The sequence below is a fragment of the Octodon degus genome, unplaced genomic scaffold (genome assembly GCF_000260255.1).
Source record: "Octodon degus isolate 3935 unplaced genomic scaffold, OctDeg1.0 scaffold00047, whole genome shotgun sequence".
Taxonomy (NCBI): domain Eukaryota; kingdom Metazoa; phylum Chordata; class Mammalia; order Rodentia; family Octodontidae; genus Octodon; species Octodon degus.
Genome location: NW_004524623.1, coordinates 1647890 through 1669446, shown reverse-complemented (window position 1 = coordinate 1669446; position 21557 = coordinate 1647890). Strand labels below are relative to the sequence as shown.

General features: G+C 36.0%; 1 protein-coding gene across 1 annotated transcript in view; it reads right to left on the bottom strand.

Annotated features, from left to right (window-relative positions):
- Msrb3 (methionine sulfoxide reductase B3) overlaps positions 1 to 21557 on the bottom strand; it is a 216476-nt gene that overhangs the window by 194228 nt on the left and 691 nt on the right. The window lies entirely within an intron of this gene.

Below are 21557 nucleotides of genomic sequence, written 5' to 3'. Positions count from 1 at the left end.
TAAGGGATAAAAAGTAAAGTCTGAATTAGTTCTATCTTCAAAAAACTCTATTTCATTAACAAATTCAATATATTTTGAATCTATAGCATATATATTGTATTATTAATTCATGTAATGTCTACCAATAAAAACCTGTTAGTTGAATATCAAGGCAATTGGAAATGCTCAAGAATAACAGAATTCTATTGTCAAGTAAGGTAAAATCTTGGAGAATAGTTATTATATCAGAAATCAACATTTATAAGTACCAAAATATTAATTGTGAAGTGTGTTGTTAAAAACTGTCTTTATAGGGCCAGCTCATAAAGATTTATTGATAGCTCCTCAGACTAAGCACCTGCTTTGGCAAGTGCAGGGATGAGGGTTTGATCTGAGTCCCGCAGGTCATGCCAGCCCCACCCCTGACAAGCTGAGCCTATCCAGTCTGGGTGTGGTAGCACACACCTATAATCCCAGCACTAGGGAGGCTGAAAGCAGAAAGATCACTATGAGTCCGAGCTACATAGTGAGACCCTGTACCAAATACATAAATGAGAAAAAAAAAAACCTGTCCTTATATACCAATGTTTGAAAATAAGGATTTTTTAAAATTTGATGGATTTAGAGTTATCTCTTTAGTAAGACAATTTTTATTTGCTTATTTTCTGGCAGTTTTTTTATATGAAACAGTAGAGCAGAGCTAGATCTAGCATGTAAAGCACTGCATACAACATGCAGGCCATACCATCTGTTCCACACCTACAATCATAATCTCCATAAAACTAGGTAAGTATGGTTGTTTTTCATTGTTTCAAAATAGTGTCTTTCTTGATTTTGCTTTTCCAGTTCCTGAGTTCATATTCAAACTTACTGTTGTTAATACAAGAAAGAAAATAAACCAAGAAAAACATTTCATATTCTTAAATATTTTCATGTGCTCATAAATTACTATATTATTAATAATAATTTTTGCGCACCAGTACTAGGTAACTGCGTTTGCGTAGTGATCAGTGTGCGTGCACACTACAGCCATACCACCCTGGATGTGCCCGACCTCACCTGCTCAGTATGCATGTGCGTGTATAATCTAATTTTATCCTCGGATCAGCCCCCAACTAAGTACTTCATATTGGCAGCCACTGTTGTTACTCACCAAGTGTTTCTGGATCTCCATTTTCAAACGCATGGTAAAAATGCACCTCATGGCCCCCTTGTGATTGATGGGGTGGGACCATGTGACTATGGGCAACAACGAAAATTATGAGCATAAATGATATTAACTATTGGTGTTAAATCTTCCATAGCTTTCCTTTGCTTTGTAATATGTAAGGGACAAACAATGTTCTGCAATTAGATAACTGCTTCACTATTAACCATCATCCTGGAGGAAATACAAAGAGAAGGAGCAGATGACTGACCTTGTCAGATACAAAAGTTGCTTTTTTAGTTATATAGATCTTGCTTTACCTTGGTCTTAACCATCCAGCAGAAAAGCATAACCATGAGATATAAAAAGCAAAACCATATTAATATGCTGAGGTGTAAAAGGCTCAAGTCAACAACTTCTGACATTACCAGTTCTGTTGATAACCCACTACTATTATGGACTATTGGACTATATTGAGTTATTTTGCTGAATTCAAGCACCTACAATATTTGAATGGCAATGGCAAAACTAAACAAAAAAGGGGGATATATATGAAGGACTATCTCTGACAAAACTAAACAAAAAAGGGGGATATATATGAAGGACCATTTTGTAGTTTAAAAAAGAATAAATATATATATATATGTATGTACATATATGTGTGTGTATATATATATATAAAATACTAGGATTGATATACAACTGCTTTCTCTTAGTTCAATAAGGAAAAAGATTTGTACTAATAGTGTTTAGACAAGATATCATGTCTGAAAAAATAATTAAAAAAAAAAGATATGATGTCTGCAGCTGGTACTCTAACTACTATGAAGACAATATACAATGTATTAATTATTGTAACTGTCCTACTAATCTGTTTTGAAACTGTCTCATTGCTACTTCTTTCTCATTAAAATTAATTAAAAAATAAATAAATAACATCATAGCATATGTAACATAACATAACATAACATAACATAACATAACATAACAGGCAAACTAGCCACCAAGTCTAAAGTCCAGGAAAATCACTTACTTTCTGTGAGTGCTGCATACATTTAGCCACTGGCTTTGGTAATAACAGAAGTTTGATATCTCTCATAGACCTGTCTTCTGCCTGTTAAACAAATAAAGCAGTTCAAAACATGAAAAAAAAAAAAAAAAAAAGATAAGGAGCAGAGCTCCCATCTGGCCCCCGGGGAAAATTAGTACAAAAAAAAAAAAAAATTATCTTTGGAATTTGAAATCATGGGATTTGGGGATTAGATGAAACTAAAGGGCTGGGGAGATAGCTCAGTAGAATAAGCGCTTGCCTGGCAAGCACAAGGGCCTGAGTTCAATCCCTAGTTCTTAAAAAAAAAAAAAAAGTAGCTGAAACTAAACCTCCAAGACTAATTTGCATGAGGTTACATGGTCAGATATATCATGACATACAATGATATATACAATGAGTAGATACAATGATATACTCAGAATTTAGACTAGTATTCAAAGAGGTTGGGATAGATATATAGTTGCATTCTCTTAATGAATAGAATGATTTGTTCTAATGGTGTTTGTAAATGGGATCACAAGTCCGCATCTTGTACAGCAATTAACCACTAAGAAGAATATATGCAGTGTATTATTTGTTGAAACTGTCCTTCCGATATGATTTGAAACTGTCTCATTGCTATCTGTTTGTCAATAAAATTTGAAAAAAAAAATAAATAAATCCAGTATGACTATCCCAATCAAGAGCAAAATAAAGAATCTCTTCTACTAAAGCCAAAAAAAAAAAAAGAATTTAGACTGAACTTTATCTCTTTTACTGCATTAAAAATTCCCCAAGTTTAGAAACTCTTCTGCCTGAAATTACAGTTCTTGTTTATAACTTATGCAATTCAGGCAAAATAAAGCACTCAATTTGAAAGCTTATTTGTTATAAATTATAACTGTGACAAATGAAACAATTTTAAAAAGGGGGAAGAAAGAAGAAGGAAAGAAAGAAGGAAGGAAGGAAGCAGGTAAGCCAGAAAAGAAGGAAGAGAGAAAGGGAGAAAGGACAGAAGGGAGGGAGGGAGGGAGGGAGAAAAGGAGGGAGGAAGGGTCAGAGAGAGAACATAGTCTGGAAGAATGAGAAGTGAACACCAATGACAAGAGACCCCCTCCCTTTAGTCATCCTTTCTATGACTCAATAGCCTGAAGAAATTCTTAGTTTGGTCAGAAGACACGACTGTCCTCTTACATCTAAACACTCACTACTCAAAGAGTCCTACTTCACCTTGGTCACCCACAGCTGACGAACTGGTCTCAACTGTTCAAAAACTAAAGATTTCACTCCGCTGCAAAACTGAGTAGCCCTGCTGGGGACAGCTCTGTGGCACAGCACCTGCCTAGCAAGTGTGAGTCCCAAGTTTGATTCCTGGTATGCAAAAAACAAATAAATAAAACAAAACAAAAACCTCAGTAGTCCTGCTTACAATAAAACAAGCGGATGTAAAGATTTTCTTCCCTAAAGTGATCTTAAGTTCCCTGGGCATTAGCTATAATCACTACAACTTTCTTAGTGATCCAAGATGTCTGTATCTGGAACCAGATTGTACAGATTCAATCAGATCTGCTCTGATTTTCAGCCAATAAAATAAATATAAGAAAAGAAAGAACAGGGGCCGGGAGATGGCTCAGTAGAACCCCTGGCAAGCACAAAGGCCTGAGTTCAATCCCCTGTTTCACAAAAAAAAAAAAAAAAAAAAAAAAAAGGAAAGAAAGAACAATCCTCTCACCATAACATTAGGAAAATATATTTCCTTTTTAGAGACCCAGCGATCGTAACCTTAGACCTAAAGAAAAAACTACTCTAATATCTCATTTTTTAAAGACAGAAGTAAGAACATAGTCCTGATAATACAAGCTTTTAGAGAACTATGGACCAAGGTTCTGAACACACCACAAATATTAGCATGTTTACATTGTAAAAATAAAAACTATGTAACAACACAATGTAAGGAAGGCCAGAAGGAAAAGTGAAGGAAAAGATACTCATATCAGCATCCTTACCTTTTTATTTTATTTTGTATATTCTTTAATTTTTTGATACAGTCTTACTACGCAGTTCAGACCCACAATGATCTTCCTGTCTCAGTCTTCCCAGTGCTGGGGTTACAGGCGTGTACCACAATGCCTGGTTTCAGTGGCCAGCACGGCATGCCCAGGGTTCCAGGGCTGGCGCTGCATGTAGTACCAGGGACCAAACTCGGGATCTTGAGCTTGCCTGGCAGGCACTTAAGCCACAAGCTATCTCCACAGCCAGGATCCTTCTCTTTTAAGAGTTAGGAAAGACTGACTAGATTACAAGAGGTATAATCCATTCTCTTTTCATGTTAGTAATAGAACCTCTAAAATTTTAGCTAAACATGCAGCCACAATTACCAGTCTCTTTTGCAGCTTGACATTAACATGGTACGAAGTTTTGGTAGTGATATGTAAGTCAATATGATGTCTTAACTTCCAGGTCATCCTCCCTGGCTTTGCATTTGCTCTTCCCTGCTAGGATTCGGCAACAACTGCCTCCTCCACCCACTTGGACTGCAGATGGAAGCTCCTTGACAAAGAAGGTGGACTCAACAGGTCAGGAGGCACAGACAGTCAGCAGGCAGGACAGAGAAATAAACTTCTCTTCATGTAAGTTACAATTTCTTCTCACAGCAGCTCAGCCTACAGCTTCCCAGATGCTGATGAGCCAGCACAGTATTTAATGTCCCAAAAGTGAACAACAGGGGCATAGAACAGCAGCATAAATAGTAAACAACGGTAAACAGAATGATGAGATAGCAGATACATCCTTATCATTCATAACTGAATATTATCTCAAACAGAATTAATAAATAGTGTTATAGCTACATTAAGTAAAATTACAGAATTAACTACCAGAAGAATAATAATTCAAAACTTTACTCCAGAGAATTAAGACAAATAGAGAGAGGGAAGTTTGGGATTGCTGCTTTTTACTTTTGGTTTCCCTGTACCAGGAGCCATGTGCAAGTATCTGATAAAAGCAAAACTTACATATGCACCAAATAAATAAATAAGTAAATATGCAGTGCCTCACTGATTGGACCATTTAATATAAAGAAAAAAACTTGTCAATGCTGGATGGGTAAATTCTACAACAGGTATTATAAACTAGAGCATCTTTATTTATCATTAAGAGACTATTTCTAGTAAGTTAAATAGAAGGCCCAAAATACATGTTCTTAAATCATATTTCAAATGCAGTAATGCATCATTCATAAATGCTTCTGCTTGCAAACAAAAGTATTCAGCAAAAATTTGCTCTCATTCACAAACGACACATTGAGTGACAACCACAATCACTGTCTCACCTTCCCCGAAAATCATAAAACAAACTAAGTTTATAAACCAAGGTACCACTATACTTAGAGTCGGAATTCTGCCACCATTCCAGAAATAGAAAATTTTAGTAGCGGAAACTGTAAATAAATACTTGCTCTTGTATCAGAATTTCAGCATCCCTCCTACGAGTTTACTTCTTATTGCAGAAAATAAAATCTCTCACCTGACCTGGCAGGTAACTGTTTCTCATCCTTTTCTTTAAAAACTGAATGAATTTGTCCTCTGCAATCCTTCCCACATCAGTACCTCTATGATTACTTATTGGAATTAGAATTGTAGATTTATAAGTCTGCCTGTCTTATAAATTCCTTAACAATAGTCAGTGGCTTTTCACCTCCATAAAATATGGGCTCACTGAATCTTTTAATATAACTGAACTCAAATGTCCTTCCTGTGTTTCCCTCTTTTTGTGTGTGGCATCCCAGATTTCCCACAGAAACAGAGTCCCGCACTGTTGCCTAGGACGCCTTATGCAGATTATAATATCTACTTCATTAAGTTGTGGAAAGGTTAGATAAATAATGTTTCTAAAACTATCTAGACAGGCATGGTGCTGCACACCTGTAACCCCAGCACTTGGAAGGCTGAGACAGGAGGATCACTGTGTATTCAAGGCCATTCAAAACTACATAGGAAGATTCTGTCTCAAAAAAAAAAAAAAAATTAAAACTATTTAATAGAGTGCTCAGTGAGTTTGACTTCCCCTATGAAAAAGGAAGAGTAAAGAGAGAGAAAATTAATTGATTTAGTTTTAGACAGGAAAATGATGTGATTATTTGATAGCTCAACTAATACTAGTTTTTCCATTTCAGAAAAACTCTCTTTGACAAAAATGAAAAACTTGGGCCAGCCAAATAGCTCAATGGATTAAAGTGCCTGAGAGCAGGTGCAGGGTCCAGGGGTTCGGTCCTGGGCCTGCTGTGCCGGCCTCACTCCAGAGCAAACTGAGAGGGCAACTGAGACTGAGCGTGGTGGCACACGCCTGTAATCCCAGCTCTTGGGAGGCTGCAAACAGGTGGATCACTACAAGTCCAATCGAGTAGTGAGACCCTGAACACCTTGTAGAACCTTCCCTAAAATACAAAAGAAAAAAAATTAAATGAAAAACTTCACATTTTTTAATTAAGTATTTCAGTTAAGTATACACAGTAATCTAAATTTATGAATGCATGAGGCATATACATTAATAAAATATGAACTTGACAAAACAAACTTTGATCAATTCCAATTTGAACAATCCAACAGAAGCCATAAATCACTGTAATTCAAAAAATTATGCCATTATTCCTCACTGTCATTCAAAGATAAGACTATTCAAGGACATAAGCAATTTTATATCATGACCCTGAGAATTATCTACACCACTAGAGGCCTTGAATTCTCAGCAATAACCTTGTGACTGATACTAATTTGTCACCTGTCAGAAAATTCCATTATTCCTAATATCTTAATAATGGAATATTCCATTATTCTACACAGAATGCTAGTAACTTAATAGTCCATAATTGCAATATCATTAAATTCAGTTTATACAATAAGAATTTTCCAGCCTTGTAATTATGTTTGTTAAATATAAATACTCTCGTCAATTAAACATTGGATGACAAGGGAAAATTCATATGTTAATGGAAAGGTTCAGGGAATATGCACATATCCTTCCCTACCAAAAAAAAAAAAAAAAAGTATCAACTCAAAGATAAACTCTAGCTAAATAATGGATGACTCAAAATATCTTTAAGGATGATAAAGTTAAGTTACAATAAGAGCGGTGGTAATCACTGAATGTAGTAGATGCAATATGATTAAATAAAATGATAAACTTAAAGGAGAATATGTAATATAAAAATAACAATAATTCAACAGTAATCATTTATCTGTCGTGAGTTCCCGTCCACCCTGGAGGAGACAGTGAGTTTAAGGACAGGCTAAATTACAAAGCAAGACCTTGTCCCAGAAAAGAAAAAGAGTGCTCTCATGTAGCATTACAAAACTGACATATGGATAGAGGGAGTAAAAATGGAATCAGAAAAAAGAAAGCTTGCTGACACATGCGCATACACACAAAGACAAAGGCGGCAATACAAACAGACACCTTTCAAAACAGAACTCAAGTTCTCCTTCAGTCAGATTTTATCAGGTCCCATGAAAATGTTAAAAAAATATAAAAAAGAGGAAAACCTACAACAGTCTTGGAAGCTAAAAATGAATAAACCCACTTGGAAAAACTTCTGCTAGCTAATAGACAGAAAGGAAGTACTAAAGTAAAAGCCAGCTCCCACCTCCTGCCTATGTGACCACTGTTCCTGCAAGGCTGGTGATAGAGAATCCGGCAGGAAAGCCACATAGCAAGCAGGCAACCAGGCAGCACGGAAACTTACACACGGGGGCACGGACTCTGTTTCTGGACCCGGAGGTGATCTGGCACTGTGGCCCTGGATGCTACCTTACAAAGGATGTGGGAAGTACTGCCATTCTGACCTTTGAAAGAGACACCCAAACCTGGGACACTGTGACAGCACTGCCCTGGAAATTCTGGCTAGCATCCCAGTCAGAGGAAAGAAAAGCATCCACACCATGCTAATCTTCCCCTCCAGAGCCACTTTCAGTCATGCTGCTGCTTCCTTCCTCTGTATTCTGAAGGCTGCTAGAGCTCTGAGAGTAAGCACACAGTAAACCTAAACTTTTCTGCACAACCCCCCATGTGTAATCCTGAAGGATTAAGGCAAATGCACCTCAAACCCCAAGGTTCTAGTTCTCCAAAGTGGGCCATCTGGGTTGCATTCATTCCTTACTCCACTTAGCAAACACATGCTAGAACAGAGTGCAACAAGACGCCATGGCTCCTGGCAGCTTACGTTAGTGGAAATGAAAGACACGATTAACAAGTGCAGAAAGGCTCTCAGAGAGGCAGAAACTGGATAAAGGTTCTAAGTAGCACAGGAAAGTAATCTGGTATGGTGGGCATGAGGAGAGGTTTCTAGAGGAAGGAACACTGAAACTAAGAGTAAAGGATAAGACAGTTAACCTGGTTTAAGAATGAAGAAAGTGTTTCAGACTAAGAAAAAAAAGCAATGGTCCTAAGATAACAGAGAATGTAACTCTGAAGGTGATGGAAGAAGGCCCTTTTTTATGTGGGGAGTATAGGGCTGAGATGAGGAGGCTAACAGAAGCAAATCCTGAAAGTCTTAAAAGAGTTTGTAGCTTCACCCTAAAAAGAAAGGAACTACGCCGGGGAGATAGCTCAGTAGAATAGGCACCTGCCTGGCAAGCGCAGGGTCCTGAGTTCAATCCCCGGTACCACAAAAACCAAACCAAAAAAGAAATAAAAGAAAAGGAACTAAAGAAGGGGAGTAATATGATCAGACTGGCAAATGAGAGTTAAGATGACAAAAATAAAAATGGATGTGACTGGCCTAAAACCAAAGATAGTGAGACTGACTAGTAGGAGGCTACTGCAGAAATCTAGGCAGAAGATTGATGCAAGACATGACACAAACTTAAAATAACATAAATAAAATAAAATAATTAGGAAGACTGTTGTTCTGGTTCAAGCCACAGAGCAATGGTAGCACCACCACTTACTGAGCTAGGAAACTGGGTGAGAGAGGGTGGTTTTCAGTTCAGGAACAAAAAAGTTCAGTTTTGACACCTTTAAAGTGCCTAGGGTGGGCCAGGGAAGTAACTCTGTGGTCTAAGCGCCTGCCTGGCAGGTGCAAGGACCTGGATTCTGTCCCCAGCACCACATGCTTTGCGGGATCCCACCCCAGGCCCACCAGCCACAGAAACCAGGCGTGGTGGTACAGGCCTGTAATCCCAGCACTGGGGAGGCTGAAACAAGAGGTCTGCTATGAGTCTAAGCTGCATAGCAAGACCCTGTACCAAATACATACATTAAAAAAAATAATAAAATAAAAAGTAAAAAATAAAGTATCTAAGGCATCATCATCCAAGTCGAAGAGATAAAGAACCGAAGCGATAAAGAACCAAGTGGATATACACATGATGGCTTAGGAAAGAGGATTTGGTGGGTGACTATTAGGGTAGGAGATAATTATGCACAGATGAAATTAATGCCAAGGAGATGATCATCTAAGAAGATATATTAAGTAGAAAACTGTGGGAGCTCTGAGGAACTTTTGACATTTAGAGGGAAGCCCTTCTGGCAAGAACGAAGAATGTCAAAAAGGAGCACTGCCAGAGAAGCAAGTGGTCAGGTAAATAACGTTTCCAGAACGTGGAAGACAGCAATGATGAGGACGATGCCATGATGGAAGACACTGTGCTAATTAATTCACATCTATTCCATCAGGATTATACAAACCTACATACAATGGGGACAACGATATCTCCATGCTACAAGTGAAGAAGTTGAGCACAGGTAATTCATTTACTTTGCCTATGACTGCAAATCCAATGACAGAGTTAGAAACCAAGAGAAAGGATTATTTCTAGAAGGAGTAAGTGCTCATTGTGTCAAATACCTTGAAGCCAAAAGATTGGAATTAAATTGAATTAATCACATTTAATTTTATGGACTCCATTAGTGCCTTCAAACAAACCCTGGTTCTTGTTAAGGACTGGATAATCCCTATCCTAATAATATGAATCATTCTTCCTTTTTCTTAAACTCTCTATCAAATTCATCAACAAGATTACAATTCTGGTATTACCACCCCTGTCCAAACCAGTATCAACTCTTCTGTGAACCACTTACATAGCCCAAAGTGCTTGGCCTGCTTATATTGTTGATTTTTAAAATCAATGCTCCACACAGCATCCAAAGTGATTATTTAAAAACATAAGCCTTATCACTGCCTACCTCAGACCCTCTAATAATGGCTTCCATCACATGGCACAATATCTACCCTCCTCATAAGGATCTGAAAGCTCGTTATGGTCTGGCCCTCTCAATTCTAACCATGCTCTGACTTTCTGTGGCCATAAAAGGTCTTCTTGCTCTTTCTACAACAGGCCATACCAGTTCCAAACTGAGAAGGAAAGTCCCTGAGAATGCGGCCTTTGTCTCTCTGCTTCATAGTGTATCCTCCAAGAGAAGACAGGTTAGTGCCTGCCACATAAGAAGACTCGATGCATATTTTTGGGTAGATGGAAGATAAAGAGCTAGGAAGGATAAAAACAACTGTAAAATAGCTTGATCATAGGGAATAGGAGGATGAACATACTTTTGGTTTGCTTTTTAAGATCAGAGGACTTTGAATATGTTTAAAGAAAGAATATTAGAAAATATTCCAAGAACTTGTAAAAACTAGACATCAAAAATAACTGCACATGAGACAACGATTGAGACTAGGCATGATGGCGCGCGCCTGTAATCCTAGCACTTGGGAGGCTGAAAACAGGAAAATCATTGCAAGTCCGATCTATGGTGTAAGACTGTAGACCCTATAGACCCTGTCCTAAATATAGAAAAAAATAAAAAATAACAGTACATAAGAAAAAAAGATAATCAGTTAACTACTGTAGGAAAAAAATAGAGTTGCACAAGAAAGTTAAGGTATAAAGGGATTTTATCTCTGTATGTTAACTTTTCTTCTCTAATATCAGGGGTTTAGGTAAAATTGGTGGTTTCCAATCTCTATCAACAGCTTTACTATATTTTAACTATTTTCCTTTGGATCTTCCTTTTTTTATTTAGTACTAGAAGGAAGATTTGATTGACAATTATACTTGTCTACTTAATAAAGTAAATATTGCTTGACAGATGATGCAATTTATGTAGTTAATACAAGGTTTAGGATGATTGAGTCATCCAAAGTCACAAAAACACTTTCAAGAGGTTGTTGGTACCCAAAACACAGAGAAACTGGACCAAACAAGCAAAACAAATCAGTTGACTTAAAATCACAGGTCAAAAGAATTTTTTTTAATTTTTTAATTTTAGAAAGGTCATTGAAGGCATACTTTTTCTTCATGATGGAGGAGGCAAAAATAAACACCACAGAATTAAAAACAAATTTGTATCGGGAATTCATGTAGGGATTAGGAAGGACAGGGAAAAGGAAAGATGCTGATCAAAGGACATAATGCTTCATTTAGGCTGGGAGAATAAATTGTAGTGATCTACTATACTGCATGGTAAGTACAGCTATTGTGTTAAACACTTCAAACTTTTTAAAGTCTTTGTCATAAAAATAAGTTTGAGAAGTGATGTATGTAGTAATTATACATCACTTCTCTGTATAATGTGTACATCAAAATTTCATGTTATTTCTCATAAATATATACAATTATTGACAATCAAAAATAAATTAATAGCTGGCCAAATAGCTCAGGGCATTAAAAGTGCCCTGCCGTGCCAGCCCTGCCCCTGGAGTGCACTGACCCAGTGACTGAGACTGGGTGTGGTGTTGTGTGCCTGTAATCCCAGCACTTGGGAGGCTGTAAACAGGAGGTTCACTACAAGTCCGATCTACACAGTGAGATTTTGTAGACCCTATCCTAAATACAAAAAACAAAAAATTAATAAAATATTTATAATCTTATAAAGAGAAGCATATTCTATCCATGAGACAAACTATGTTATGACTGAGCAATTTGTATTGGGCAAGAAAACATATTCATATAAAGGAGGACCATTCCTCTTTGAATGTCCTAGCATTGTTCTAATACCTTAAAAAGTTAAATGGGAAAAATAAAATTAAGGAAGACTACATAGGAATTAAGTAGTATGCTTCAAAGAACAGATTTTGGAGCCAAACTATCTTCTTTAAATCACAGTCAAATTACTGAACATCTTTATGTTCACTAATGTTAGTACTATATGCTTTATCATGATCATTTTGTATCACCTTGAAAAAATTCCATGAGCATTCATTAAGAAAATGCATGCAAATGCTTAGAACAGTGCCTAGCACACAGTAACATCCATATGTATTTTATATTACTATCATTATTATTATTACTAGCAGTATTTAATATACAGATGGTGAAGCTTGAAAATAAGAGGAAAAATTACAAACAGCTGACTTGATAGGAAAACACCAAAAACCTAATAGATAAATGTGGAAAGGCATAAATAAATTTAAAAAGTAGAAAGACCATAGATAACAAAAAAAAATGAAGATTTAAAAAACTGGGTCACACATATAAATACAGACAACACAGACATAATGCTTCAGGAAAAAAGAAAGGGCAAGTCATGGAAGATACACAATGATCCATAGATAAGATAAATGAAGATAAGTAGATCATATAATGTATACAAAGCTCTAATGCATATAAAACTGAACAATATTATATGTTGAGATATGGTACATCAATGGTAAAAGTATATAGAAAACCAAAGTTTATCAGTTGTCATTTGTGTTCAATAAAAGTCACAAAATGCAGGACCGTGAATACCTCCATGCAGAGGGAAGAGGTGAGTAGCCAAAGCACAAGGCAGCTTTAACCAATACTAAGCTGAGTGGTAGTACCCAGACATTTTTAAATGTTTATGTCTTAAACAGATGTTTTATATTCTTTATGTGTGTGAAATATTTTATAATAAAGAAAAAATGTTTCTAATAAAAGCTAAAGGCAAGAAAAGATTTCTTTTGTACTGGGGATTGAATGCAAGGTTTTAACACTGACCTATATCCCCAACTCTTTTTTTGTTGTTGTTTTGAGACAGGGTCTTAAAAGGCTGCTAATTCACCTAGGCTAGGACAGAACTTATGATCCACCTGCCTCAGCTTCTCAGAGTGCTGGGATTAGATATATGGCATCAATACTTGACCAAAAGATATTTTTTTATTGTCAAATAAGTATTTTTTCTTTAAAAGTCAAAGTGAAGGTATACTTTTGCATGATAAGCTTAATCAGTTTATGAATTAAATAAATTCTTAGGATTGTCAGATGCACTAGTAGTATACCTTACTAAAAGATTTTTTTCCATCTGAGATATATTCTAAAGCACAAGAAAGTAATTCATAACTATACAAATAGAGAAATAAATGTAATTTCTAGTGCATAGTGCCATCACCTCTGGTAAGATACAATATAATACTTCTAATACATTACAATCTACCTTTTAAATAAATACTGAATCTTTAAAAGAGTATTGTAATTTTGTCTAAGGTTCAAATTACTGGGTATAGTAGGCTACAAATGTCAAGCGTAAGATCTTAAAGAACATTTATAAATAATTTAATAGAATAGCTTGTGAAAGTTAAACAAAATCTAACTAGAAAAGATATAATTTTATATAATTTATCAATCATGTCATAATTATTAAAAATTATAGCAGCTGCTTGGAGACATTTAGACAACCCATGGTTTACAGAATCTTAAAAGTAACATCATTACCGAGTCTGATCTGTTCATTTTGCAGATACAAAAACTGAGGCACAAGAAATGTAATGACTTAGACAAGAGCAGACTCAGGTCAACAGTCTCCAGACCACCCAATGTTCTTTTCACGTCCCTACACCAACTTCCTTGTAACACAACCAAGATGCAAATATGCAAACTCTTAATGTGGTTCTGCTCATAGCAAAGCACCCTCTGCCGCAATCCACTCTTCCAGGCCCACAAGGGTAATCTGACCAGAAGGCATTTTCACACACCAAGACAAATCAAAAGCAAGGACTACAGTGTACCTTTCTTCCTTTGCTTTCAATTTTTGTTAGATTAGAGCTCAAATACCACCCACTGCCACATCTAATCTCCTGGACTATGTCCAGGGAGACACGGCTCTTAGCTGTCACCACTCTTCTAAGTGTCCACCTATCACAGGCACTATAGTTCTGCCTCCACCCCAACCAAAATCACCAGTCTCTTACAACCAAATAGAATAAAAACAAAAGAAAAATGAAACAATAAACATAAGTTTTAGGTTTCTGCAATTTATGAGTTGTCTTGTTTTCTTTTTTAATAGATTCTACCACGCAACATAGGTTTACTTTCAAAATGTAATAAGTTTAACATTTGGACTTTAAATAAAATAATGAGTCCAAAAAGCATAAAGATTCATTTTATAAGTTATCAGAATAGAAAACACTTATGTTCTGGGCATAACAGTGTCTGCTATATACATTATGTACACGTCAATCATCTACTAAAGCTCACTTTAAAATCATACTATAGCCGTAATAAGATGTCCAAACACTACAAATGCAACTTTTAAAGTATTTACATACTGAATCTGATTTCTTATATTTCAAAATTTCAGCTATGGCTCAAGTTTTCAAACAAAAGTCTCCATATTCAAAATAAGAAGACAATGAGCTACAAAGTTGAGGCCAGAATTTCCTTGAGAGTGTCTACATAACAAGAAATCAAGTGTTGTCTATAGACTGTATAAGCCATAATTTCTACATATGTATACTTCCAACATGAGAAAGGTTTTTATATTTTTAATCTCATTTCCAAGTTTTACAGTAGCTTTTTTGTTGTTACATATTCTCTCATTAATTAGCTACTAAAAGTCCAATTAATACAATGTAGGAGGGTCCTCTTTTAAACTTAGAGCTAAAAACTACTTTTAATAATGTATACTGTACATAAGCATCACTGTAGACAAATGCTCGACAAAATTATTATTTTTAGAAACACAGAATCCAAATATACTATTGGTAGAGAAGCTAGACTTCTAAAATGTATATTTTATGTCATTTCTCCACTTCACCTGTAGTCGTCTCCATGCTTCAATAAAGCTCCACAGCCTGTAAATAAGTCATCTCATGAAATAAATTCTCTCTGCTCTCCTTCAGGCCGTGTATCAATAAATGTTCTAAGGTTTCCTAAATCAACACAAACCTGGATAACTCAAATGCCAGATTAGAATGTGGATCCAGATTACTATGCTTAAGAGGCAGAGGTCAGAGTATGGAGGCAAGTTTGGCCAACTCAAGTGTGTCGGAGTCATGAAGGTACCACTTGAAAAAATAACATAAGCAAGGCATTCTGTGAGGGGGAAAAAGAGGGAGGGACTCAATTTATAATAAATTTTTTTTTAGGGCTGGGAAGATAGCTCGGTGATCTAAGCTACAAGGACCTGAGTTTGATCTCATATGCCATGCTGGCCCCCAAGCCCCAAGCACACTGTGCCAGCCCCAAAACTGGGTATGGTAACACACACCTCTAATGCCAGCAATGGGGAGGCAGAAACAGGAGGATCACTATGAGTCCAAGCTGTGTAGCAAGACCCTGCACCAAATAAATAAATAAATGACAGATTAAAAAATAAAATAAAAATAATTTTTAATTTAGATTAGGAAGATGTCAACAATTATTTTATGAATAAGAAACTGATCACTGAAAAAAAAAGTGCCCATGAAAGACTTATTTTTAAAAAGATACAAACAGCACTCCATCTGGTGGAAATTAAATGCTCATGTTCTGCTGCTCTTGGGGATGACAAGGGGAGGATCAAGGACATGGGGCAGAATGTGTTCAGGACTAACTGAGCAAGTTGTAAGAAGCTCGCCTTTACAAAGGAAAGCGAGGAGATTCAGTGACGGTGAAACCACCCAAAGCACGCCTGATCTTCAGAAAGATAAGAAGCCAGGGAGTAAGGGCTAAGCCAGGAAGCAGCAGTAAAAATTTTGTTCTTTATTAAGGTCATTTTGAAAGCTGTGGCCTTCGCTCAATGTTTCCATGTATTATGTCAAGTTAAGAAATGTGATGTTCCTTAAACAAAGTCCACAGATGCAACACGGTGGGCTAAGTGGGTATCTTCAGATACAATTCTATCTCCTTCAGGCTTCTCTTCTTGTGTAGCCATCCCCTTCCTCCACCACCAAATGTTCTCTTCTGACCTTTATTGTTAACCCTTTTTACTCATACATGGTTTATTTCCAATCTCGATCTCTTTCCCTTCAATTTCCATTTCTACTGTACTTTTCCATGTGAATATCCTACAAGAATGTCAAATACAAAGTATATTTTAAAAATCTTAGCTTTACCCCAGTCATAAACCTACATTCACATTCTCTCAGTCTCTCAGGCTCACCACCTTAGTACAACTTTTTATGCATGCCTTTCCTCCCCAGCATCTAATTTAATTGTTCATTTCCCACCAATACCCAGGAGCACATCTCCAGCTCATGGCCAGTACTCTATTGCAGGGCTTTATTTTTTGATAAAAACTCTTACAACACGTCTTATTCATTTTATGATTTCTTTCCCAATTTTGATCTATCCTCTGAACAGATAGCCTAATTATGTATGACATTACAAGGATCAAAAAACTTCAATTTCATAGCTTACTAATTTATTTCAAATTCCATGGCCTAGGATTAAAAGCCTTCCATGTTCTAAATCAAACCAAATTTTTCACCTTTTATCTCTTTATATATGCTCATTTTTTCTCTATACCTCCCCTCCATGTGCCCTCCACTAGCAGATACTGGTCACCAACAAAGCTGAATCCCTTCCGTCCGGGTTGCTCTCTTCTCCCTCCCCATGCCATTTTAGTTGACAGAGAAGTACCTTATCATCCATATATTTGGTTTTCACACAGCAAATCAGAATATTCATAGAAAAGCCTGCCATATCTCAAAGGACTAGAAAAAGAGCAGTGTAACTAAGCTTCAATGCCAAAGGAAGGCGGCAGTAGCAAGCCAAATGTCACTAAAATGAGAGAATCTTGGGGTTTTTTCTTTTCTTTTTTTTTTTTCGGCTTCTTTTTCCATAATTTTATTGAGAAACAAATAGCAATGAGACAGTTTCGAATCTGACTAGTAGCATAGTTTCAATAATTAATGCATTGCATATTGTTGTCTTAGTGGTTATTCATTATACAAGATGCAAACATGATATCCTGTTTACAAACACTATTAGAAAAAATTTTTCTATTCATTGAATTAAGAGAAAGTAGCTACATATCTATCCTAACTATTTTAATATACAGATACAAAATGGTCCTTCATTTGTATCCCCTTTTTTGTTTAGTTTTGTCATTTAAATATTATAAGTGTGTGAATTCAGCAAAATATTCCAAAATAGTCCAGTAGTCCAGAATAGTAGTGGGTTTCCCGTAAGACTGGCAATGTCAGAAGTTGTTGACTTGAACCTTTTACAGCTCAGCATATTAATATGGCTTTACTTTTTATACTTCATTTTTATACTTTCTGCTGGATGGTTAAGACCAAGATAAAGCAAGACCTAAATAACAAGAAATGTAACTTTTGTATCTGATAAGGTCAGTCAAATCCCCTCAATAAGAGAATCTCTGAAAAAAATCAGAATCAGTATAACTTGAGAAAAGGGACACTAAAAGCCTTACCAGAATTCTTCTAGGAGATTCCTTGGCCTAAGGGATCTTATAGTCTAGTTAAGAAGATGAATATGTATAGATGCACCAGTTAGTACAGTGTAGTACTAACTATAGTATAGTACAAACTATAGTATAATTTGTACCTTGCCAACCAACTCCAAATGACTTGCATGGAGCAGGAAGAACCTGAACTGAAGTTTTTGGTGCCTAAAGTATTTCTATTTTGAATATTTCCAAAACTTGCCTACTTTTCATGAATGTATCTTAAAGAACTACTTGAGCTCAGCATTTTATTCAGAGAATTCTGGGAAATAGACAAAAGACTAGCTACAGAATGGATTAGTTGTTATCAGACAGGATTTTCACAATTTTGTTGCAGGTCAAGCTTCTAATTCCCACTTGGTGCTCCTCAGTTTCCTCCCTACCAGCTTCCTCTTCAGCCTTCCTGAAGCAGTATGAACTGTGCAAGGGTCCTAGAATCCCGCTGAGGATGTCACACATTTCTACACACACTACAATCAGGAAAAACTGTACACTTTAAGAACCAATAATTCCAAAATATAAAATGAAAAAATGTATACTCAAACCATCTAAATGGTTGTACAAATATAACAGTCTTGAATTAGAAAAAAGAAAAATCTATAGTAAGCATGTGACTCAAACTGTCTCTATCAGGTTTTTCTGCTCAAGACTCAATAATTTAGTCTCTCCTTGTGCTTGGAATGAAGGGATATGTAAACATTCAAGAGCTGCTGAGCAGTTATATTTAACCTTAAAAAATAACAGAGAAAAACAAACACACACACAAAAAATGTTCTCTGAGGCTAGGGATATAGTTCAGTGGTACAGTGCTTGCCTGGCAAGTGTAAGGTCTCGAGCTCAATCCCTGGCACCAAAAAAAGAAAAAAAAATTCTCCAAAAAAAAAAATCAATAAACTAAAGAAAAGCAAAAACCTCAGATGGAATGTCCGAGGTTTTCTAGTCCCTGGTCCCAGGCCCTAATAAGGTCTGTCTGTACTTGGTTTCCAAAGGTCTTCCAACAAATTCCTTTCTTCCTTCCTTCCTTTTCTTTTGCTAAAAAGTAGTTCAAGTTCGTTTCTGTTATTTGCAACAGACTTAAGCGAGGTAATAACCAGTATCGCCCCTGAAGTCATTGTGGTCTACATTTTCCATACTTTTATTTCTCTTTATTTCTGTTTCCCTAAAAGCCACAGATGGAAGTTCAGCATGTCATATACTGAAATATGTAAGTAGGAATCAGGGACTGTGCTATGCCTTTTAAAAGTAAAATACATTATGTCCAGGGAAAATACAGAAGATTCACAGAAAAGCCTTTTTTTTTTTCTTTTTTGTACTCGGAATTGAACTCAGGACTTTGTGCTTGCCAGGCAAGTGTTTGTGCCACTAAGCTCTATCGCTGGACCCACAGTAAAATCTTGATGTAGCTATGTAACCATAAGAAATTTTAACAAATTACCAATTAAATACCTGTTTATCATCCAAAGACAATTTAATTCTAAATAAAGCAGATACACAGATCCGATCTAGTTTTCTGTGAAGACCAAATTATCTCAATAGAGGGCATTTTATCTAGACTTTTTCCAGATAACTAGTCACAGCATTTCTACCCACAGGAAGGCTTGAGTAACCTTTGCTGGCATCCCTAACCTAGGCCAAAATACCAAAACTGATTATCAGTCAGTGGTGTAGGGGCTTGAGTTTCACCACCCACAAAGAACATCCATCCACCCTATGACATTATCAGCAATTTCTGCTTCTAAATGAAGGAAAGAAAGTTACAAAAGCTTAATGCTTTTCTATAGAACTATGTACTTAATATTAAGGTATTTACCAGGCATTAAGAGAATCCTGAAGCAGATCTGGGCTCCTTGGAGCTGTATCCACACCCAGGAGGCCTGACAACAGGCAGACCAGTTTAACACGTGTAGCAAGTCAGAGTCTGACAATCAGAAGTTTGAACCAGATACAGTGGGTGGCTCTTCAGGGTTAAACAAAAATGTCCTGCAGTTAGACTAGACATGGAAACTATATCTACCTTCTCCATTTTAAAGAGAAGGAAGCTAAATATTTGAACCAAATCAACCAATCCCCTAACTATAACTTATACAACTGAGGATAAAATCAAAGAGATTATAATCAAATTATGATATACCCAAAAACCACCATTTCCTAAAGCTGCTGTTAAATGATTTAAAATCTACCTTTGATTGATGAATAATAAATATATTAGAAAACTGCTAAATCTCATTTCTGGGATAGCACAGTATTTGGACATTCCAAATTCTAGACTTGACTAAAACACAACTTAAAACTTTCTGACTTAAGGGGCCGGGGAGATGGCTCAGTAGAATAAGCGCTTCCCTGGGAAGCGCAAGGGCCTGAGTTCAATCCCTGGTTCTGAAAAAAACCAAAACTTTCTGACTTAATAGGTTAGTATCTTAGTTAAAAATCCTGGAATAAAAAACATTTAAAATTTAAAAACAGTGTGTTGATTGAAAATCTAAATGACGTATGCTGCAACACTGGCAGACAGGTTTAGGCACTGTGACAAAAATCTAAATGGCAAAGAGCAACTTATTTTAATAAAAAAAATTCCAGACATGCACTAGAACACCAAAAAAAGTCACCAAAAATTAAACTGATATACCAGCTAGGACCAAAATTAAAAGAATATAAGTTTAAATGTTCCAAATGTAAACTTGGTGTTCAAAAATCATTGGCCAGAGTCCATAGTGCAGTCAATTTTGGTCTTCAGAGGCTGTTTTACCACAAGTGTTAGGTAAGTCAACACATCACTGACATGGAAAAAAAATTCATACATATATTCCTTGAAGTACAAGCCACTCTTTATTACACAGCACAGTAGGTAGATTTTAGGAGTCATTGGAAAAAAATAAAAAAGTGAACTTAGAACCTGTTGTGTTTTCCAAAAGGTGTTATTAAAGCTACTCATAAAAGATTAATCTATAAAAAAGCAGGTCCTCTTTAAAAAATAAATAGCATTATTTGGAAACAAATATACAATTGATTTTATTAAGTTAGTATTTATAAACATTTAATACAGTGAAATGTCATAAGTATCAGCCATTAATTGTAACTAACAATTAAACTGATTCTACAATATCTTAAAAATTGTATAGATAAAATTATCTGAAACTCTATCTTGATACCTTTGCTGCAAACGAAAATATGAAGAAAAACCAAAGTGCTAAATATAACCTAGGCTTAGAAAAGCAAGCTTTCAACTAACTTATGTATCCTACTTACCCAAATCTTGTTTTGACAGTTTAGTCTACTGATGACAAAAACAAGAGAAAACTAAAATCTAAGAATATCAGCTCTCAGGAATTATAATTTTTTTTTCTTCCATTCCAGGCAAAATAAAGAACCAGGAGGATAACAGCCATAAATGTTGTCACAATCATTAATTCATCACCACAAATGTAAAGTCATGCAATTTCACATTTACTTCAACTCCTACATTTGTACTTTGAATTAATTGAGTTTCTATAACATCCATATTCTTAAAAACTCTCTTCCCTACTACTTGGCACGATTCAAAGAAAATAATCATTTAAAACTTTACTGTCAAGACTCAGAACTACCACCCTTGATGGTTTATAGCCTTAAAACTAATAACCCAGGAACAGCACTTTTCATTCATAGTTTGACTTGAATTAGTGCAATGTAAAACTTTAGAAACGGACTTGGTTTTATTGATTTTGTTTTCCGTTTAAAAACAAAAGTGGTACCTGGCAAAGCCGGGGCTCTGTTCGATTTGGCCTACGCCCGCCCGCC